At 40.8% G+C, this 24,546-nt stretch overlaps 1 protein-coding gene and 1 non-coding gene across 2 annotated transcripts in view; both read right to left on the bottom strand.

Annotated features, from left to right (window-relative positions):
- LOC126440335 (molybdenum cofactor biosynthesis protein 1-like) overlaps window positions 1–24,546 on the bottom strand; it is a 370,799-nt gene that overhangs the window by 80,679 nt on the left and 265,574 nt on the right. The window lies entirely within an intron of this gene.
- On the bottom strand, window positions 14,431–14,505 carry Trnal-caa (transfer RNA leucine (anticodon CAA)). The gene has a single exon. It is a non-coding gene; the product is annotated as a tRNA-Leu (tRNA).

Raw genomic sequence — 24,546 nt, 5'->3', positions numbered from 1 at the left:
GATACAAGCTGTGGCACAAGGTGCTATCCGTTATTCTCCTGACTATGATGTCCAGGAATGGTAGTCTTCCCTCTTCTTTGGTCTCCATTGTGAATTTGATTTTGTGGCGTGTGGAGTTCAGATGTACAAAGAAGTCAAGAAGTTTGTCTCTTCCATGAGGCCAGATGACAAGTGTGTTATCCACATAACAGAAGAAGAAGAAGAAGGTGGATTTCCATTTGGATGACATCAGGGCCTCTTCTTCGAAGCGCACCGTAAACATATTCACAATCTCTGGTCAGAGTGGGCTGCCTATTGCGACACCATCTGTTTGCGGGAGGGAGGTGTGCCACAAGTCAGTGAAGTGGGAAAGTTGACCAAGTAATATGCGTGATGTGTCATACCTCGACCGATATTGAGAACAGAATAAAAAATTCAGAGGCATTACTTTTCAGCACTCCCATGCATATTCTGTATGCAAGAAAAGCTTATGGAGCAGGTTTCTCATTCAGAACTTCTATTTCAGTGTTAGTTGTTTACACGATGACCGTGTTAAGCATAATGGAAGAAGGAGAAATGTTTATCAGCATTCCAGATTTGGCAGTTGCAGGCTCATGGTCTGCTGAGACTCTGGTTTATTGTTTCACTATATTGCTGCTTGCATTGCTCAGAATCTCAATTTGTGTGAACATAGAATTGGTAGGTTCAGGAGGGCCATGCTAAATGCCTTGCAGGGCCTCCGTAGTGCCATCCAACTAGCACCTGAGAGGGCAGACAAGTGTTCGCTCATGCGTACATGATCCTGCAGTGAAGTTGTGTACATTTAGTCAGGAAGTGGGCTTGTATACAGTGAGACAAGTATCCACACATACAATGTGATGGCATCTGGAGCAGCACAGACTGTCAAGCCATTAATGCAGCTCTAGAGAGAGTTGAACTGACAGCGGTGCAACTGACAACAATGCCAGACACAGGAATGGCACTGTGTCATTGTATCAGATGAGTCTCGGTTCTGCAACATCGTCACAATTGATGTACTTGTGTGTGGAGGCTCTGATGCCAACAGACCTGGCCAGATTGTACCTGTCATTCCCATGCGGGTCCAGCATGTGATGTGATGGTATGGGGTGCAACTGGATACATGTCACAACCTCTGGTTCACATAGCCAGTAATTTGGACAGCAGCCATTGCATTTGTGTTTTGTTAAGGCCTATCGCTGTGCCCTATTTTCAAGGGCTCCGTGATGTTATCTTTTAACAAGATAATGCAAGACTACACATCACCTGAGCTGTACTGAGCTACCTCGATACAGAGAGTGTTCCACTGTTGCCGCATCCAGCATTTTCTTCAAATCTGTCACCTGTGGAGAACGTCTGTTCACAGGATGCCAAGAGATGGGTATGCCACCAGTCGCCAGCCACCAGTCGCCAGCCACTACAGTTGAAGAACTCTGACATATGACATACAGTTGAGTAGCATGAAATGATGTACCCATGGCTGTAATCCAACCTCGATTTGATATCCAGTGTGATGAGAACTGTTCTGCTGTTCCAGTTTCAATACTGAAATTCATATATTATTTTTATGCTGTCCTAACCAGACTGGACTGTGGTGTCATACAGCATAAAATATCTTACAACGTGTTGAATCAATGATGAGAAGTGTAGAACAGCCAGCAGGGGAAAGATGTTGGCAATGAGACAGCTTTTATGTAGAACAGCAGTACAGTGTTTCACAGTGCATAATGCTTCCGCAGATTGAGGACAAAATGTGTGGTTTGCTTTCATCCATTTTCACAAACATAGCCTTGAAAAATAATGTTGACATTACTGTGCATTTTACTCTGAGGCATATTGCACTCTGAGAATGTTCATCAAATTCAGTTACTTTGTATTATATTTCAGTAACAGTGACATAATAGCAAATTGGACTGTATGAGTTTTTACGGATTTTTTTTCCAGACACACACTACCATTTCTTCAGATTTATTTAATTTGGGTATAAATCCTTTCCAGCATATATGTTGTACACAAAATGTTGAACATAAAATGTAGCTATCTGCTGATTTAACATCTTGCTGAGTATACTGGTACAATATTTTGTTGTAACAAATAGTTCAATGTATTTTACACACTTATAAACTTATTTATACAGTTATAGTAATTTATACCATTACATTTATGTTGTACCTTAATGTTCTGGAAGACGATATTATAAGGAACCTCATACTTTTCCTGGATGATAGAGTTGTCTATAATGAATTATTGCCTGAAAAAAATCTGCACAAATTTGAGTCAGATCATAACATTTCAATTTGGTCCAAAGATAGGCAAACTGAGTTTAAGTTTTCAGAAATGTAAATTGGAGCACATCACAAAACAAAAAAAAAGACAGTATTGTATGACTACATTATCAAATAATCACAGTTTTAATTGGCCAACTAATACAAATATCTGGATGAAATGAAATGGTGACATAGACTCACTTGTAGGCAAAGCAGAATGCAGACTTCAATTCATTGGTAAGATACTGGAAAATGCAATCAGTCTATAGAGGACATTGCTTACAAAATACTTGTGTGGCCCATTCTAGAATATTGCTTAAGTACGACCCATAACAAATAAGGCTAATGGCAGACATTGAATGTATACAAAATAGTGTAGCATGATTGATCATAGATTTATTTGATGCATGGGAGAGCATCAAGAAGCTACTAAAAATTGGAAATGCCAGACAAGTGAAGATAGATGCCAAATATATGACAAAACCTAACTTATGAAATTTCAGGAACCTGTATTAAGTGAGGTATTTAGGGATTATACAATAACCGCATATGTATCACTCCTATAGGGACCATGAAGGCAAGATTAATTACAGCATGCACAGAACCATTTAAAGAATCATTCTTCCCACACTCCACATGAGCATTGAATGGGGAAAAACCGTAATGTGTGGTACAACAATGTACTTTGTCGTACAACCCACAGTGGTTTATACAGTGTGCATGGAGACATGGAATGAGTTGACAGTAGATGGGTAATGGTTCATATTGATTCCCATTTCCCTGTTGCAGTAGGTGATCTTATGCCTCTAATTATTTTTTCATTGCTATCTTAACTTGCATTCTTCACTTCAGTTTATTTACCCTTCATATCTCTTGATATTAGGGCAAATGTACAGTTGACTTTTAAGGAATTTGTATTTTCAATTTATCAACTGGAGTTTTGTTTCATATGCAGCAGCAATGTTACAAATTATTTGTTTCAGTTTCTTTAGAATAATTTGCTGTTTCACAGGTGCCTTGAAGGAAATGAAAGATCTCAAAAGTGTCTTAATGACAACCAATGGCCTCATGTTGACAAGACAGCTGGTTGCCTTGCAGAGGGCAGGGCTTGACGGTCTGAACATCAGCTTAGACACCCTGCAGACCCGACGCTACAACCAGATCATGAGGAGGAAAGGCTGGGAGCGTGTCATGGCTGGCATAGATCTAGCCTTGCAACTTGAATACAAACCTGTAAAGGTATTACTAGTGCAGCTGTCATCGCATGCAGACTTTCATAAGCAAAAGATATAAATCTGTTGTTAAGAATATCAACACAATAATCACCATTTTAAAGCAATACGCCCTCACCCTCACCCCCATCCCTGCTCCCACCCTCACCCCTGTCTCCACACTGCAGCTGTAAGTGAAGGAAGGTATATTAAGACAGAAGAAGTAAATTTTAGCTGACGATGCTAACAGTTTCATAGTTTATACAACATAAAAAAGTGTGCCTTGCAAGTTTACCAATTAAATATCTTATATTTTCCTCCCAGGAGAGTCTTATGAGACTCAAGATCTTTACAGTTTCTCTTTTTTTCTTTTGTGTCTTTAGTTTAAAATAAGTTTCCTCTATTGTGGTGTTGATTTGAAAAAAATACTCCATAGTTTGGAAAAATTATTCTTAATTCTGTAGTCACATTTTTGTTGTGTCTAAGTACTACTGGTTTCAGTAGCGAGTACCAGCATCAGTTCATCTTATTATCAAAAATTTCTTTGCAAAATAAAAGCTGACCACTGTGGCCGAGCGGTTCTAGGCACTTCAGTCCGGAACCGTGCTGCTGCTACGGTCGTGGGTTCGAATCCTAACTCAGGCAGGGATGTCCTTAGGTTAGTTAGGTTTAAGTAGTTCTACGTCTGGGGGACTGATGACCTCAGATGTTAAGTCCCATAGTGCTTAGAGCCATTTGAACCATTTTGCAAAATAAAAAGCTTCTGTACAACTGCAAACTAGACATACCATTTTCAGGGTGCAGTTCACATCTATTGAAAGCATAACAGTGACCTTTACTTTTAGTAGATAAGACACCTACTGGGGTAAGAGACTGGATGACTGCACACAAGAAGTTGTCATTTATTCCATATGTAGCTACCATGCAGACTCATATTTTGTATTAGTTTGTCCTTACTCTTCCAAAAGGTTAAACCTTGTCTCTGCAGCCACAGCTTCCTCTCTCCAGCAGTTGTCTTCATCTCCATGCGTGATGAAAATACCATTCATTGATCATATTGTTTAAGTAGGATGTTCTCAGTCATCCCCTTATTTTCTTACCTACGATCTTGCCTTCAGAAATGTTTTTTAAAAGATTATCATCTCCAGTTAAGTGTCCAGTGTATTTTGCTTTGCCCTGGATTATAACTTTCAGTGGTTTTTTCTTCTCTCCTATTTCCTTTGATTTTTCTGTCAATGCAGCTAGTTCTTGTATTTCTCCTCCAGAACCACATTTCAGCAGGTTTGAGGCGAGCTTCCTTTGGCTTTTCTAATGTACAGATTTTGCATCTGTGTGTCAGAACACTCCACACAAAGGTCTTTACAAATATTTTGTTAATGTGGAAGCTGATATGTTTATTCAGTTGCAGCTTCTTCTTATTTTGGAAGGAACTCTTCACCTGTGCTATTCTTTTCTTGAATGCTTTGAAATATTGATTGTTTTCTTGCAAAATGCTACTGAGATACTAAATTTCAGTTCCTTTCTTGAGTTGCTCATTGCCTGTTCTTGTGTCAGTTCAACCTCCACCTCCTTTCTTGTCCGTAGCCATAACTTTTGTCTTCTTTGTATTCATATTTAGCTTTAGTTTTACCACTTCTTGATTTAAGGCCTGAAACATTTTATTTAGTTCCTACTTTGATTTACTATTGTGATGTCATCAATCTGCAGTGTATATGCATGCAATTAAATTTCCATATCGACATCATGCTCCAAAAACCTAACTGTGTGTGGCAGGGGGTACGTCTCATGCCACCAACTGATCCCCTCTGCCTTGTTCCACTTGTGAACAGTGCTTGGGAAGAATGACTGTCAGTACGCTTCTGTATTATCTCTAACTTCTCAAATTTTCTTCTCGTGATCATTTCGTGAATTGTATATGAGAGAAACTATTATGTTGTCAGACTCTTCTCGGAAACTACTCTCTCAAAATTTGGGTAGTAAATCTTTCCGTGATGCACAACTGCTCTCTTATGGCATCTACCACTGGAGTTGCTGAGCATCTCTGTAATGATCTCACAGTGACTAAATGATCCTGTGACAAAACACTCCGCACTTCATTGGATCTTCTTTCTCTCTTCTGTCAGTCCTACTGGGTAAGGACACGGGGGTAATTTACATTCACTTAAGATTCTTCCTGAGAATCTTAGTCTGGCATCTGCTTTTCTATTGCTGTTTTATGTCGTCATTCCACTTTAAGGTTGCTCTGGATAGTTACTTCTAGATATTTTATGGTAGATTCTGTTTCCAGCAATTTGTCATTAATAGTGTAGTTGTACAGTATTGGATTTCTTTTTCTGTGTGTGTGTGTGTGTGTGTGTGTGTGTGTGTGTGTGTGTGTGTGATATGTTACATTTATTTATGTGCAGGGTCAACTGCCACCAATCCTCTGCAGGTCATTGTGCAAATTGATACTGCCATCTGTTGTTGCTACTTTCTGATGGACAAGTGTAGTACCTGTGAACAATATTAAGGAGCCTCTGACACGTTCTACTGGATCATTTATATACATTGTAAATGTAATGATCCTATCACATTTCCTTGGCGTATTCCAGAAATTACCTTTTGATTCTGGCCATCTTTTCTTTGTTGTTGTTATTACTTCCTTGATGAACATATTAAGGAAGTAAGGTGATAGAAGGCACCCGTCTCTCACTGCCCTTCTGGTTTTCCTTCTTTCATATCCGGTTCAGTACTCTGACTTTTGTATATACTCAAAATTAATCATCTGTCCTTCCACTTTGGACATTATTTTAAGGAATGATGATATAATGGTAATCTGTTTATTAAACAATATTTTAACGATACACTATGCTTTCTGATCATATAGTGGCTTGATGATGGAATTTGATACTGAAATTAGTAATCATTAGACAAAATAAAAGTGAAGCTATAATAAAAGAAAGTAATATTTTGGATCATGTCAGTTGTTGTTCCAAACAACAGCACGTCAGGAATAGGTTCGAATGACTCTGAGCACTATGCGACTTCTGAGGTAATCAGTCGCCTAGAACTTAGAACTAATTAAACCTAACAAACCTAAGGACATCACACACATCCATGCCCGAGGCAGGATTCAAACCTGCGAACGTAGTGGTCACTCGGTTCCAGACTGTAGCGCCTAGAACCGCACGGCCACTCTGGCTGTCCAAGAATAAGTACTAAATTATTTGTCCACTGATGACCTCACAGCTTAGAACACTAAAACACAAATGTTAATTGTTTGTTATGTGCCCTGGTAGAGTTTACAACTGTTTACAGTTCACGATTGGTTGTTGGAGATTGGGCGTTACTCACATAGTGTATTTAGTGCACAGTGCAGAAAAAGGCAGTGTCCAGAAAAGTAAAAAAGTGTAAAGGCAAAAGTTTCATGACAGGATGTTGTGTCACCATACTTGGAAGACAATTATAGCCAAAGACAGAAATTTAAAAGAAACTGGCTCATTTGAGCTGCGGAGACCTAGTCGAGGATTCTCAGTGGATGATTGTTAGCACAGTAGAATTTATAAAGAGACAATGTCAGTTCATGTGAGGGAAGGTTGGTTGGTAAGTACCTATCAGCTTTCTCATAAAACTCACAATTTGAAGAATACACATCAAGGAAAAGGTAGAAGTCCAACAGTGTCAAATCTAGACAATAATATCGATCATCCAACAGTTTTGCAAAATCCCCAGTTGTACTTACTTTACTTACTTACTTACTTACTTACTAACTTACTCAGATTTGCTGTGTACCATACAAGGAACTGGTTTCACAGAGTTCACTCGATCAGCTGCCAAGTTCTCACCTTCCTCCAAGTTTGTGTCCATGCATTGAAGATTCATTGCAAAAGTTCCAGGTGTTAACAGGTCTTCCTGTACATCTGTATCTGTCCATTGATTTCCACAACAGTGTTGATTTTGGGATTCTTCCACCTTACATGCGTAGAACATAACCTGCAATCTTCAGTCTTCTTTCAACATTAAGTTTGTGCAGGCTGTGTAGACCTCGTATTCTCAGCACTTCATCGTTTGTAACTTGGTTGGGTTAACATCTTCAGAATTCATCTATAGCATTGTTGGTGAAAAATATGGAGACTGTGTGCTGATTTTACTGACATTTTCCAAGTCTCACACATATAAACGATAAAGGAGTACAGTCAAAGCTTTGTTGACATATTACAGACCTAATTGCCATATGGACCAATTTTCCAGTTCTGCTGGTGATTTCTGCATCTGTGACCTCATTATTACATATAAAGCTACCGAGATATGGCAATCTGTCAACATCTTGTAATATCTTCTATTGCACTGTAATCGGGGAAGAGACGAGTAATTTCCACTTACTTTGCACATTCTGTTTGCCTTATCTCTATTAATTTCCAGCCCTACACAATAAGGCATTTAATGAGAAAGCAGATAAAAATTAACTTGATGCCTTCCAAGAAGACGGTCTCTACTAAGTCTCTACTCCTTCAAGTCTGACTATGTAAGTGTAGACCAGAGATGGTTTAAATTCAGAGAAATAGTATCGACATCAATTAAGAGATATATACCAAATAAATTGAAAGGATACCAAATAAATTAAAAGGGTGGTGCACAAAATATGTCAAAACTCAGCTGCAGAAGCAATGAAAAAAAGCATGTCAAAATTTAAAAGAATGCAAAATCTCCAAGATTAGCAATGTTTTACTGAAGCTCGAAACTTAGGGTGGGTTTCAGTGCAAGATGTGTTTAATAGTTCCCATAGTGAAACTTCGTTTTGAAATCTGGAAGAAAATCCAAAGAGGTTCTGGTTGCATGTGTAGTACACCAATGGCAAGACACAACCAATACTTTCACTGCGCAATAGCTGTGGTAATGTTACTGATGACAGTGCTACTAAAGCAGGGTTACTAAACATGGATTTCTGAAATTTCTTCACCAAAGACAACAAAGTAAATATTGCAGTATTCAAATCAAGAACAACTGCAACTGTGAGTAACTTAGTAGTAGCTCTCCTCAGTGTCATAAAGCAATTATGTTTCTTTCAGAGAATGCTGATACAATAGCTCCATTAGAAATCATATATAGCCGCTCATTTGATAAAGATCCATACCTAGAGACTGAAAAGTTGCTCAGGTCACACCAATGCTCAAGAAAGAAAAGAGGAGTAATCTACTAAATAACAGACTCATATCACTAATGTTGATTTGCATTAGGATTTTGGAACATATATTGTGTTTGAATATTATGAATTATCTCAAAGATAATGATTCATTGATAAATAGCCAAGATAGATTCAGAAATATCGACCTTTTAAAGCACAGCTAGCTCTTTAGTCACACAGAGTAATAAGTGCTGTCGACTGGGGATCTCAAATTGATTCCATATTTGTAGATTTCCAGAAGACTTTTTGAAACAGTTCCTCACAAGCATTTTCTAATCATATTGTGTGCCTATGGTGTATTGTCTCAGTTGTGCAACTGGATGTGTGGTTTCCTGTCAGAAAGGTCACAGTTCATATTAATTGATGGAAAATCGTCAAGTAAAACAGAAGTGATATCTGACATTCCTCAAGGAAGTGTTATAGACCACCTGCTGTTGCTGATATTCATTAACAATTTAAGAGAGAATCTGAGCAGTCCTCTTAGATGATGCTATCATTTACAGTCTTGCAAATCATTTACTGTCTTGTAAAGCGATCAGATGATCAAAATGAACTGCAAAATGATTTAGGCTACCTATCCATATGATGCAAAAAGTGGTAACTGACCTTAAATAATAAAAATTGTTATGTCATCCGCATGAGTAGTAAAAGGCATCTACTAAATTTTGGTCACACGATAATTCACGCAGATCTAAAGGCTGTGAAGTCTACTGAATACTTAGGAATTACATTTACAAATAACTTAAATTGGAATGCTCACATAGATAATGCGGTGGGAAAGCAAACAAAAGACTGTGATTTAATAGTAAAACATTTAGAAGATTAGGATTACTAAAGAGACTATCTACAACTATACTTGTCAGTCCTCTTTTGGAGTATTCTGCATGGTGTGGGATCCTTACCAGATAGGACTGACAGAGGACATCATTTAAAAGTTCAAAGAAGGGCAGCTCATTTTGTATTATTAGCAAACAGGAAAGTGCATGCCGCAGATATCACATGTGAATTATGGTGGCAGTCAATAAAGCAAAAGCATTTTGCTGGAGCAGGTTCTTAAAATTTCAATCATCAACTTTCTTTGTTTGGCACGGCACTTGGAGGGCGACGGTTCAGTCTTCACCCATCTGTCTCTTTTGTCCCATGTCCTGATTATTTTCTCCTCATGCCTCACTCCTGTCTTTACTTTGAACAGTTCATGGATCTCTCCCATGAACTTCACTTTCGATATTGCATTTTTCATGTTTCTTGTCATATTAACATCAAAGATAATGATAATGTGCAAGAATAATGTAAGGCTAGCATCTTTTTAGTCACATATTTCTGCTGATACAGCTTATATTGTACGCCTGGAAATACAATGTCAATTTTGTTCCGATGACAACGTATGTCACCTGGGAGTAGTAGATGTACTGGCAATGGTTTCAGTGTCATCCGCCAACAGATAGTGTAATGGCATAGCTATCAGAGTGCTATATGTGTCTACCCTTTAATAGGAAATGCTCACAGCCAGTGTGATGCAGACATGTGAAGCAAGCAGGCAACCATGCCAGGAAGGCACACTCGTGATTCTTATAGCCAACGAGTGAGTTTAAAAAGGGGTAAAATTGTGGGCTTCCGAGTGGCAGGATGGTCCTTTCGGGGGAATATCCACACAAGTTGGATGTGCTGCATCAGTTATGCAACGCTGCTAGTATCAGTAGTCACGTAAACATTCTCACACACATAATTGAGGTTCTGGACATCCACACAGCACAGATGCTCACTAGGATTGTTGTACTGAAAGGGCAGCAGTTGCAGATCGTACGGCTACCACAGCACAGATAAAAGGTCTTGTGAGCCCCAGATGTGTCAACACAAACTGTTGCGAAGCAGTTATTGCCAGTTGCGTTACGGACGTGCACACATCTATCCTGTCCTCCAATCGTGCCTCAGCACTGACATGCATGGTTCGAGTGGTGCCATTAGAGGATCTATTTGAGGATGGCATGGCACGCCATGGTTGTAAGTGATGAAAGCAGATTCCGCTCACACGCAAGTGATGGTCGTATCAGCAAATGACATAAATCTGGTGAGCACTCTCTTGTAGAGTGCATTTGCCCAAGATACAGTGGCCCCACCCCAGGCCTTATGGTCTGTGGTGCGATAAACTACAACTCTCATTCATCTGTGGTGTTTCTGCACTTGGTACATGCAGAATGATGTTACACCTGTTATTTTTGCATTCTTGTAACTGGAAGGTAATGCACTGTTCCAACAGTATAGTGAGGACCCACACGCTGCCCATGAAACTCAGTGTTCTCAGAAAGATGAGCAGTGACTTCCCGGGCCAGCATGTTCTACGAGTTTGTCTCCAACCGAGCACATGTGGGAACATGGGATGAGAAGTGACTCGTGCAACTTGTCAACCAACAACTCTTACATAACTATCTGAACAGATTGAGCATGTGTGACATAATTTATCTCAGGACAGTTTTTGCCATCTGTACTATCGACTGAATGCCGTAGTCAAAAATGGTTCAAATGGCTCTGAGCACTATGGGACTCAACTGCTGAGGTCATTAGTCCCCTAGAACTTAGAACTAGTTAAACCTAACTAACCTAAGGACATCACAAACATCCATGCCCGAGGCAGGATTCGAACCTGCGACCGTAGCGGTCTTGCGGTTCCAGACTGCAGCGCCTTTAACCGCATGGCCACTTCGGCCGGCTGAATGCCGTAGTCAGTGCCTGCACTGTCACCAGTGAGGGCTACACCACGTACTAATGTGTGTGTTTTGGCACGGGTCGATACATGCTAGCTGAGAAGCATTTGCAGTATTGATCTGTAAATGTGATCATTTCATGTACTCCATATGCACTGTTGCAACATTAAATCTAGAGTGAATTTTCTTCTGGCAGTGGGCACAGACTTTTACCTCACAACTTTGATACATTTTACTTTTTCTTTTTCTTAGTCTTTATCCCCTGCTATCACAGTCTCAGCATGTTAATGTGGATTTGGCAGTATTAGTGGTAAATTGTGGCCAGATGCCCTTTCCATGCCACCTCCCCCCCCCCTCCCCCCCTTCCAACCCACACCAGAGTGAAAGTTATGTACCCTGTATCTGTATGTATCTAATATTATCGTGTGTGAAAGTGTGAGAATGTTTCAAAATGTTTGAGGATCATGTAACTGATGTGGGGTGTGCATACCAGTTTGCTATTCATCTAGTCGGATGTTGACAACAGCCTAAAAACCATGTCCACACTGGCTCTAGCTGCATGCTAACGTTGGCATCTACCCAGGAGAATTACAATTTCGATAGAGTACAGTAGAGTTTTAATGATTTATACAATACTTTTATGTCATGAATTTTAGAGAATTGATTGAAGATGTCTTTCTGCTGTTGTTTAATTTATGATATAGCCGCAACAGAAAATCCAACAGAATATGTTAATTATTCTGGTCTTGTTCATTTCCGTATTTGTTCTGTGTTAAAGTAATTGTTCAGATGCATACAACATAAAAGTAAAAGTAAGGTCTATGATGACAGGCAGTGACTGGGCTGTTGTCCTGACAGCAGGTAGGGTGCAGCCTTTGTTCACTGTGGCACTAGGAGGGAGAGGGTTAATGGCCTATCACCCCAGCTTCCTTTTACCCCTGGGAAATATCCCCAGGAGTCACCTGATAGCAGGTTGGCGTCACCTGGGGGCCATCCTGCAGTCACTGGAACAAGGAAAATTCCCCACCTTTTATGTTTTATGGGGAATCGAGCCCAGGACCTCCTGATTGGAGTCTAGTGCGCTACCCACTAAACCTCCACAACCACCGTGCTTATGGGATATGAAATGTCTGCATCTATATGACTACTCTGCATTTCACAGCTCAGTGCCTGACAGAGGATTTATCAAACCACTTCCATACTGTTTCTCTACCGTTCCACTCTTGAACAATGTGTGGGGAAAAGTAACACTTAAATTGCTCTGTGTGATCTCTGATTCGTTGTGTTTTATTATAACGATCATTTTTCCCTATGAAGGTGAGTGCTATGAAAATTAAAATGTTTTTGCATTTGGAGGATGAAGTTGGAGACTGGAATTTTGTGAAAAGATCTTGCCACAGCAAAAAAGTATTTCTTTTTGTGATTACCATCTCAACTCGCATATCATGTCTGTGACTCTCTCTCTCCTAATATTTTACAATAATACAGACTGAGCTGCCCTCATTTTGACTTTGATTTCCTCCATCATTCGTATCCCATGGTGTACTTGTGCATTGGCATCTTGAAACACAACCAATGATCATCCAAATGTCGACTATATGACAGGACAGTAGGTTCGAGGATCCTATCATCATATTGCACAGCCCTCAAATAGCCTTATTAGAAATGAGATGTGTCAGACATCTGTATACCATACTGGCCCAAAACATGACCGATCCATCTGCCTGCTAAACTTAAAAGACTGGACTGCAGGTCTGAAACACATTTTTCACTGGAGCGGACACAAATGAACAAGAATTATCTATGGCTCTGAACAGTAGCTGAGCACAAGCAGACACCATTCTGTTGCATTTGGTTAGCATTCACAGGTGTTCACTCATGTTCTGCCCATTATCAGTCCTTCGATGAACTGTCAAACGAAGTCTCCATCATCTCTGCATTGGTGAGAGCAGGAGAGAAAGAGCTAAATTCTGGTGTTTCATCAGTGAACTTTTGTCTTCAACTCAAGATCTTTGAGCAGCAGAATGGTCTGAAGAGAATGTAATGTTTCTGATAACAGAATAGATGCTCGTGAATTCCAAGATGTCCACGCCATAAATGCCAAATAAAAAGAAATACAATTGACAGAGAGTTTCCGAGGTACTGGGAACATGAGAAAGATGATAATTACATTAGATACTTTCATCAGCCATAAATGGAGTGAATAAGCACGAGCTTTGTATTTGTTTTTATTAAAAAAGAACAGCACAACAAAGTTCCTTGAAAGTAAACATGTACAAAAATGTATCTATCATGCTGATTAAAATTATGTACATACCCCACACGAGCTTTGTATTTGTTTTTATTAAAAAAGAACAGCACAACAAAGTTCCTTGAAAGTAAACATGTACAAAAATGTATCTATCATGCTGATTAAAATTACGTACATACCCCACAAGCCACCTTAGTAATTTCTTGTCCTGTTCCACTGACAAATAGTGCTAGGAAAAACGACAGTCTATATGCCTCTGTACAAGCCCTAATTTCTCTTGTCCTTGTGGCCTTTACATTAATTGTAAATTGGTGGCTGTAGGATCATCCTGCAGTCAACCTCAAGTACGAGGTACCTAAATAGTTAAATAGTGTTTTGTGAAATGAATATCATCTTCCCTCCAGGGGTTCCTATTTGAGTTCATGAAGCATCTCTATAATACTTATGTGCTGATCAAACTTACTGGTTCCAGAATGAGATTTTCACTCTGCAGCGGAGTGTGTGCTGATATGAAACTTCCTGGCAGATTAAAACTGTGTGCCCGACCGAGACTCGAACTCGGGACCTTTGCCTTTCGCGGGCAAGTGCTCTACCAACTGAGCTACCGAAGCACGACTCACGTCCGGTACTCACAGCTTTACTTCTGCCAGTACCTCGTCTCCTACCTTCCAAACTTTACAGAAGCTCTCCTGCGAACCATGCAGAACTAGCACTCCTGAAAGAAAGGATACTGCGGAGACATGGCTTAGCCACAGCCTGGGGGATGTTTCCAGAATGAGATTTTCACTCTGCAGCGGAGTGTGCGCTGATATGAAACTTCCTGGCAGATTAAAACTGTGTGCCCGACCGAGACTCGAACTCGGGACCTTTGCCTTTTGCGGGCAAGTGCTCTACCAACTGAGCTACCGAAGCACGACTCACGTCCGGTAATCACAGCTTTACTTCTGCCAGTACCTCGGTAAAGCTGTGAGTACCGGACGTGAGTCGTGCTTCGGTAGCTCAGTTGGTAGAGCACTTGCCCGCGAAAGGCAAAGGTCCCGAGTTCGAGTCTCGGTCGGGCACACAGTTTTAATCTGCCAGGAAGTTTCATATCAGCGCACACTCCGCTGCAGAGTGAAAATCTCATTCTGGAAACATCCCCCAGGCTGTGGCTAAGCCATGTCTCCGCAGTATCCTTTCTTTCAGGAGTGCTAGTTCTGCATGGTTCGCAGGAGAGCTTCTGTAAAGTTTGGAAGGTATGAGACGAGGTACTGGCAGAAGTAAAGCTGTGAGTACTGGACGTGAGTCGTGCTTCGGTAGCTCAGTTGGTAGAGCACTTGCCCGCGAAAGGCAAAGGTCCCGAGTTCGAGTCTCGGTCGGGCACACAGTTTTAATCTGCCAGGAAGTTTCATATCAGCGCACACTCCGCTGCAGAGTGAAAATCTCATTCTGGAAACATCCCCCAGGCTGTGGCTAAGCCATGTCTCCGCAGTATCCTTTCTTTCAGGAGTGCTAGTTCTGCATGGTTCGCAGGAGAGCTTCTGTAAAGTTTGGAAGGTAGGAGACGAGGTACTGGCAGAAGTAAAGCTGTGAGTACCGGACGTGAGTCGTGCTTCGGTAGCTCAGTTGGTAGAGCACTTGCCCGCGAAAGGCAAAGGTCCCGAGTTCGAGTCTCGGTCGGGCACACAGTTTTAATCTGCCAGGAAGTTTCAAACTTACTGGTGATAAATCTCTGAATTGGTTCAATGTCTTCCTTTAATCCAATGTCATGCAGATCCCAAACACTCAAGCAATGCTAAAGAATGGGTCACACTAGTGTTGTGTCCTTTACAGACAAGCTACACTTTCCTAAAATTCTTGCAATAAACCTATTTGGCCATTTGCCTTCCCTACAACCAATTTTGCTTGTTTCATGTCTTACTGCTTTGCAACATTATGGCTAGGTATTTAATTGACGTGACTGTCAAGCAGCATACTACTGATGCTGTATTCAAACATCATGGGATTTTTTTTCCTTCTCATCTGCATTAACCTACATTTTTTTATATTTACAGTAAGCTTCCATTCATCTCACCAATCACAAATTTTGTCTAAGTCATCTTATATCCTCCTATAGTCACTCAATGGCGACATTTGCTCATACACAATAGCGTCATCAGCAAACAGCCTCATAGTGCTGGCCACATTGGCTGTCAGATCCTTAATGTACACTTATTAGCCAAAACATTATGACCACTGCCCACTGCAAGTTGGATGCTGCCTGGTGGCATTGCGGGCATGTGATGCGGTAACAAAAATATGTAAATAGAGCAGAGGGGGGTGGGGGCTCACTTAGGTAAGATATGGGCTGCAAATGGGGAAATCAGTTGAGATAAGTGATTTTGATAAATGGCAGATTATTATTATGCTAAGCGTGTGACACACATCTCAAAAGCGGCAATGCTGGTCAAATGTTCATGTGCTATCTATCACTAGGTGCTAAATGGTTAGACATCCATGACTCTTCACAGTACTTGGGGTTTGGCGGCATGTCTGGCTGCAATGTAGGATAGACGGTGATTTGTAGCAACTCTGCTGAAAGAGCACAACGCTAGTGCACGCACAAGTGTTCCATAGCACACTGTTCATTGTAAATTCTGGAACACAGATCTCCGCAGCAGACCACTCCTACATGTTCACATGTCTACCCAACAACATCATCAGTTGTGATTGCAGTGGGCACAGGACCATTCGGATTAAACCATCAATCAATGGAAATGTTGGCTCTTTGGGTGAATCCCATTTTTGCTACACTAGGTTGATAGGTGTCTCCACAAAAACCATCATTGAGGTGAATGGCAGCTCCAAATGTGCAGCACACCACGGATGCTGGCTGGTGGGAGCAGCATTATGCTTGGGAGACATTCTCCTGCACTTGCATGTAGTAATCAAAGACATGCCGACAGCTGTGAATCACCTGTGTCCCTTCATGCTTGATGTCTTCCCCGACAGCGATGTCATCTTTCAGCAGTGTAAATGTCTGTGTCTCAGAGCCAGAATCATGCTACAGAGGTTTGAAAAGCATTATAGTGACGTCACGTTGATGTCTTGGTGGCCAAATTTGCCTGATGTAAACCTAAAAAACCCATCTGGATCACTATCGGGCATCATTACCACGTATGCAAATCAGTGAATTACAAGACCTGTGTGTAGACATCTAATGCTTCCTACCTCCTCAAACCTAACAACAAGCTGTCTGATCCCTGATACGCAGAATCAGTGATGTATTTTGTCCCAAAGATGGACAAACAAGCTATTAAGCAGGTCATAATGTTTTGGACCACCAGTCTATACAGGATGTTACAAAAAGGTACTGCCAAACTTTCAGGAAACATTCCTCACACACGAAGAAAGAAAATATGTTATGTGGACATGTGTCCAAAAACGCTTACTTTCCATGTTAGAGCTTATTTTATTACTTTTCTTCAAATCACATTAATCATGGAATGGAAACACACACCAACAGAATGTACCAGCATGACTTCAAACACTTTGTTACAGGAAATATTCAAAATGTCCTCCGTTAGCGAGGATACATGCATCCACCCTTCTTCTCATGGAATCCCTGATGCGCTGTTGCAGCCCTGGAGAATGGCGTATTGCATCACAGCCATCCACAATATGAGCACGAAGAGTCTCTACATTTGGTACCGGGGTTACGTAGACAAGAGCATTCAAATGCCCCCATAAATGAAAGTCAAGAGGGTTGAGGTTAGGAGTGTGTGGAGGCCATGGTATTGGTCAGCCTCTACCAATCCATCGGTCACCGAATCTGTTGTTGAGAAGCGTACGAACACTTCAACTGAAATGTGCAGGAGCTCCATCGTGCATGAACCACATGTTGTGTTGTACTTGTAAAGGCACATGTTCTAGCAGCACAGGTATGAAATCATGATAACATGCTCCATAGAGCGTAGGTGGAAGAACATGGGGCCCAATTAAGACATCACCAACAATGCCTGCCCAAACGTTCACAGAAAATATGTGTCAATGACGTGATTGCACAATTGCGTGCAGATTCTCATCAGCCCACTCATGTTGACTGTGAAAATTTACAATTTGATCACGTTGGAATGAAACCTCATCCGTAAAGAGAACATTTGCACTGAAATGAGGATTGACACAATGTTGGAGAACCATTCGCAGAAGTGTGCCTGTGGAGACCAATCAGCTGCTGATAGTGCCTGCACACGCTGTACATGGTACAGAAACTACTGGTTCTCCCGTAGTACTCTCCATACAGTGACGTGGTCAACGTTACCTTGTACAGCAGCAACTTCTCTGACGCTGACATTAGGGTTATCGTCAACTGCATGAAGAATTGCCTCGTCCATTGCAGGTGTCCTCGTCGTTCTAGGTCTTCCCCAGTCGCTTAGTCATAGGCTGGAATGTTCCGTGCTCCATAAGATGCCGATCAATTTCTTCGAACGTCTTCCTGTCGGGACACCTTCGTTCTGGAAATTTGTCTCGATACAAACGTACCGCACCATGGCTATTGCCCAGTGCTAATCCATACTGCAAAACCACGTTCCTGACAAACACTAACCTGTTGATGCTACGTATTGATGTGCTTGATGCTATTACTGTAGAGCAATGAGACGCATGTCAACACAAGCACCGAAGTCAACATTACCTTCCTTCAATTGGGCCAACTGGCGGTGAATCGAGGAAGTACAGTACATACTGACGAAACTAAAATGAGCTCTAACATTGAAATTAAGCATTTCCGGACACATGTCCACATAACGTATTTTCTTTATTTGTGTGTGAGGAATGTTTCCTGAAAGTTTGGCCGTACCTTTTTGTAACACCCTGTATAGAGAATGAGGGTGGTGCCATCATACTTCCCCGGGGCACTCCTGAGAATAACCCCAATACCCCTGCCTCTGATGAACACTCACCATCAAGGACGACATTCTGGCTTCTGCTACACAAGAAGTCATCTCGAGCCATTCACATATCTTGAAACCTAATCTGTAATTTCAGACCTTCATCAACAGTATGCAGTGGCGCACTGTGGCAAACACTTTCTGGAAACAGCAATGTGGAATCTGCCTGTTCCCTTCATTGCTGATTTGCAGGATATCTTGTGAGAAAGGAGCAAGTCGAGTTTCACACGAACGATGATTTCTAAATCTGTGCTGATTTGTGAACAGAAGCTTTTCTGTCTCGTGGAAATCAAAGTGAAAATACATTCAAGAATTCTGCAGCAAACCAGTGTTAAGGATATTGGTTTGTAATGTTGCGGGTCCATTTTTTTACTCTTCTTATATACAGGAATTACCGTGCTTTTTTCCAGTTGCTTATGACTTTGCATTAAGCAGGAAATTACAATAAATGCATGCTAAGAACAGGACCTATGCCATAGTGCACTATTTGTCGAGAGACCCATTGCTGAAATTTTGACATTTTGTTGGCTAAACAGTAGGTTGGAGGATTCAGTTCTGATACTGCACAGCTCTCAAATTATACTTACTAGTTATTAGAGGCATTTGATATCCATAGGTGACACAAGACCAAAACCAGACTGACTCAACTATGTGCTGAATCTGTGGGTCTTCACACTTCAGACATGCATTGGTACCTGGCCATTTCCGCACCCTTCTACAAGGATCATCAGGTATCAAAGAAATGGTTCACTTATTGTGAAAGGAATACAATACCACTGATCCAAGTTCCGCTGGAGGACACCCTGTATCGCCACTAGTAATCTCCTTTCCTGTTGCACCACAAACAGAGTGAGGGCAAAATGACTTGTCTATATGCCTCTGAATGAGCCCTAATCTCTCTAAACTTGTCTTCATGGCCCTTACATGGAATGTACATTAGTCGCAGTAGATTGTTCTGCAGTCAGCGTCAACAGCCATCTCTCTAAATTTTCTCACTAGTGCTCCTTAAAAAGATTGTCGCTTGCCATCCACCGGTTTCCATGTACACCACGATTCTTTGTGCACTACATTCCCGGGGGTTTGTACTGTAGTACATAATGGACACCTAGAGACCCCACTGAATGTGTCGAGATGGTTGTGTACCATGTGAGTCAACACAGCTCTCCCCATTATCTGCAAAAAAGTCACAGTGCAGTTACAGTAAGTTCCTGAGGTACTACCTGTCAGCTATAATTTGAAGTTAGCAGTCGTCAGTTGTTGTTGGCTCTGAGCAATCTCTGTAGTGCCGATTTTTAACATTTTGTTACTGCAAAGGCTGTGGAATGTTCATATGACGTCGCTGTAGCTTTTGCCAATTGTGTGGTAACTTTGCATGCTGACAAAAATTCTTACTGTAAAGTAACAATGCTTGGGCAGTCTTTAAGCATTAACGCTTTAATCCCATTGCAAAGTCAAATTTTTTGATGTTATATTTGACATGTGATCAGTTTGTTTATTTATTTATTTTTGTAATTTTATTTTTGTGGTTTAGGACAAAAACTGTAGTGGTAGTGTATTTCTCCTAGAGCCCTTTTGTGGGCTGCTATTTTCCACTGTGAAAATGAGGCAATTTTTTTTTTTCCAACTACACAAGTGACGATAGTAGTGATCTGACAACAAACAAAAACTGTTTGTTGTAGCAATTTTTATGCATCTGGTACAGTGTACTATCACAAGATACCAGGTACATCAACAGATGGTAATATATATTCCCAAAAGCTTTGTAAAACCACTAAGTGGTTGGCAAGTGTGCTTCCCGAGATTCACAAAAGACATAATTGTGTAATACCGTATTTACTCAAATCTAAGCTGCACTTTTTTCCGGTTTTTGTAATCCAAAACACCACCTGCAGCTTAGAATCAAGTGCAAAGTAAGCGGAAGTTCTGAAAAATGTTGGTAGGTGCCGCCACAACTAACTTCTGCCGTCGAATATATGTAGCACTACACAGGCATGCTTTGCAGGCACAAAGATAAATACTGGCGCCAAAACCTCTGCGTCAGTAAAGAAATTAAAAAAAAAAACGGTGGAGGGAGGTGGGGGGGGGGGGGGGGGGGGGGTGGAAGACGAGCTTTTTTCTCTGCCCCGAGTTTCGACCACTGCATTTTCATACTTTATCCAACAAAGTAAATACAAATTCCATATTCTTCATCTCTGAATGTTGCAGCCTTTCAATGTACTATGAAAATCCGACTGGAAGACTGTTTGGGATGTTTGTCAATATGGCCAAGTCTACGTTCTGAATTTTTGTCCTACCTCTGACAAGAGATGGTTGTTAATAGCTACTTTTATGAATTGTGAATCACATGCAGTATTCTCTTCACCATAGGAATAATACGAATGTAAACATTTTGCCATGTATTCCTACGTGATTCCTGCTATCTCATTTAAATCCTGTCTTCCTAATAAACTACGAAACTAGAGTGAGACAACAGCAAACGCGGAAGAATATATATATCATGTCATGTTTATATTCGTATTATTCCTATGCTGAATAGTGATACAGTCAGATTTTTAAACCTAAGATGGCTCTAATTTCTGTGCAGAATGTAATGCACTAAAGAGGCGTCTGCAAAAATTTTCAAACGGAGAAAATTTTTCGCTAAACTTTCGTTTGGAACATCTATCATATGCAGTCTATTATATGGTTCTTGTTGATCATTATCAAAGAAACCAGCAGTGTAAGTAACAACAAATAGCAGTCTCTTGCCATTGTCTCACTGATGAGACGATTCCTCTCTCTTTTTTTTTTTTTTTTAATTGTAAGCGGCGGTAGCGTGCGCAAAAGCAAGCCATCCCGCGAGCGGCGACAGGCCGTAAACACGCATAATCAGAACGCGACAAACAATGCATGGCACAGTCCTATAATGCATTTTGAGCTTAGAGTGATGGAATCACCTATACATCTACATCTACATCTACATTGATACTCCGCAAGCCACCCAATGGTGTGTGGCAGAGGGCACTTTACGTGCCACTGTCATTACCTCCCTTTCCTGTTCCAGTCACGTATGGTTCGCGGGAAGAACGACTGTCTGAAAGCCTCCGTGCGCGCTCTAATCTCTCTAATTTTACATTCGTGATCTCCTTGGGGGGTATAAGTAGGGGGAAGCAATATATTCGATACCTCATCCAGAAACACACCCTCTCGAAACCTGGCGAGCAAGCTACACCGCGATGCAGAGCGCCTCTCTTGCAGAGTCTGCCACTTGAGTTTATTAAACATCTCCGTAACGCTATCACGGTTACCAAATAAGCCTGTGACGAAACGCGCCGCTCTTCTTTGGATCTTCTCTATCTCCTCCGTCAGACCGATCTGGTACGGATCCCACACTGATGAGCAATACTCAAGTATAGGTTGAACGAGTGTTTTGTAAGCCACCTCCTTTGTTGATGGACTACATTTTCTAAGCACTCTCCCAATGAATCTCAACCTGGTACCCGCCTTACCAACAATTAATTTTATATGATCATTCCACTTCAAATCGTTCCGCACGCATACTCCCAGATATTTTACAGAAGTAACTGCTGCCAGTGTTTGTTCCGCTATCATATAATCATACAATAAAGGATCCTTCTTTCTATATATTCGCAATACATTACATTTGTAATGTAACAAAGAGAATGGCACTTATCAGATCAAAGAAAAATAAGCAATCAATTCAAACCAGACGAAGCACTTGAAAAAGACTCTCTAGTATAAATGCGGACGGAGAGCCTGACGCATAGCAATGACTACGTGGTAAAGCTTAACTGCTAAGTTTACCGCACGCACCAAACTACTGTAGCTGTATCGTCATTCATTCGACCTAAATGGACCAACTTTGTTTCGGTTTGGAGATGTGGTCTAAAACGTTTCTCCCCCTTGAATTTTGAGTCACAAATTTCAAGTGGGGCTTAGATTCGGGAAAAATTTTTTTCCTTGATTTCGAGTCTCATTTTTCAGGTGTGGCTTAGATTCCAGTGTGGCTTAGATTCGGGTAAATACAGTAAGTGTACTTCCCAAACCATTTTGAGAAACTATTTTGATGGAAAGCATATTTTCCAAGAGCCATTAAAACACTGTTATTTGGTGGGCTGTATACTTCTCACAGCCCTAAAAGCTATATTTCATAACAAAAAGAAAGTAAACTGGTGCAGCGGACTATCACTGGATGCCAGGAGCATGCAGAAGTGGTTCAATGTATTCCCATAAATGCAGTAAAGAAACACAGCTACTGCTAAGTATATCCCTCATGACCAGTAAAAGCCTTAAGTGACTCTTTGCAGCAGGTCGACAGACTGTACAGCCCACGTGAGTCACACTGTCCCATTAACGAATGGAGACACAATGCACTCTGCTAAAGTAAATGAGAGTGCAGGTTCGCTTTCACCTACATTACACAGTCAGTTGTACTTAGTGATTTCTGGTGGACAAAAGAATATTGAGAAAGGAGAAATGAAGGAAGATAAGTGTTTAATGTCCCATAAACACTGAGGTCTTTAGTGTCTGAGCACAAACTCTGATTGTTTCAAGGATGGGAAGGCTATTTATTGTGCCCTTTCAGAGAAACCATCTCGGCATTTGCCTGTACTGATTTAGAGAAAGCTCAGGAATCCCAAGTCTGGGTGGACTAGATGGAGCTGTAGAGAGCAAAAACTGTAGAGGAAAACAGAGATTGGAATACATCCAGCAGATAATTGAGGCTGTAGGTTGAAAGGGCTACTCTGAGATGAACAGGTTGCCACAGGAGAGTAATGCATGGACTTTAACTGTTAGTCGCCCTGAATGTGAGTCCAGTGAGCTCACCACTGTGCCACCTCGCTCGATATATTTTGAGAGAAGTTCCTGATTTAACCATTTCACAGGATGTGGGACGTGTACTTACCATCAACTGTATTTCTTTACTGTATTCCTGAGAACACATCATACGAGCTCTGTATGCACCTGGCACCTGATGTTAGTTTGCTGCACCAGCTGAACTTTCTGTCTGTTATGAAATGTAGCTTTTAATTGTCATTAAATGTCACTTGTTCCTTTCAGAAGCAGTTGCAAATATATGTGCCACCAAATAATGTTGTTTTGAAGGCCACTGGGAAGTATGCTCACTACCAAAGTAATTTTTCCATGATACAAGAAGAATATACTTACCACAAAATTAATTTCTTTTTTGGACTGCAGAAAAGATACTTACCACCAACTGACCATACTTACCACTAATTTAGTTGTTTTACTATGCTCTTGGGAAAATGTTGTACCTCCTCTGGACGTGGTTGACCTTTTGTGATAATATGCTAAACCACTGGTGCCTGTTTGTCATGACATCAGTGCTGTTGTCACTTGTTACAACAGAACACATTGTTTCATTCTGCAATATATGCTATTGTGACTTGCCTCAGCTCGTTTCTTTAAGTAGTGTTAAATGAAGTTTCTAGGATTGTAAAATAGATAGTCAAATAAAAACAGAAAATTCCTTTTTTTCACATGTAGTAGTAACTCATAACAGCTTACTAAAGACAGTGGGAAGTATACTTACTACTATAGTTTTTTGCTCCTAAATCACAAAAATAAAATAATCAAAAATTAAATTTAGTTGAAACTTGTAAAATGATACCAAAACAATTAACTTTACAGGGCTGCTACAAAAAATGTGCCCACAAATGGGTTAAAAACAAAGTTTGCAAGCTGTGGGGGCAGTGTGAAACTTTTTTAAGCACTGTATTTGAAAAATATTATTCATTTTGTTCCACTTCTAGAATGTTAGGTTTTGTGGATTTTTGCCTGTACATTAATGGGTGTGGATGCGTTCAGTGGAAGCAAGTGTGTCGTGAATGATTTTTCTCAGTAAATATGTCCTACTGACTTTGCAGTATATCTCCAATGTTCTGGATGCATCAAATGAAGTTTAAAAGACAGCTATATGCTGTTGCTGGTATGTCTCTTCATGTAAATGTCAGAGTTACTATTATTATTCAATACAGAAAGGAAGATTACCAGCTTAGCAATTTGCTGAAAATGGGTTCAATAAA

Source organism: Schistocerca serialis, unplaced genomic scaffold (assembly GCF_023864345.2).
Source record: "Schistocerca serialis cubense isolate TAMUIC-IGC-003099 unplaced genomic scaffold, iqSchSeri2.2 HiC_scaffold_1362, whole genome shotgun sequence".
Lineage (NCBI taxonomy): Eukaryota > Metazoa > Arthropoda > Insecta > Orthoptera > Acrididae > Schistocerca > Schistocerca serialis.
This window is presented reverse-complemented; position numbering and strand designations above follow the sequence as displayed.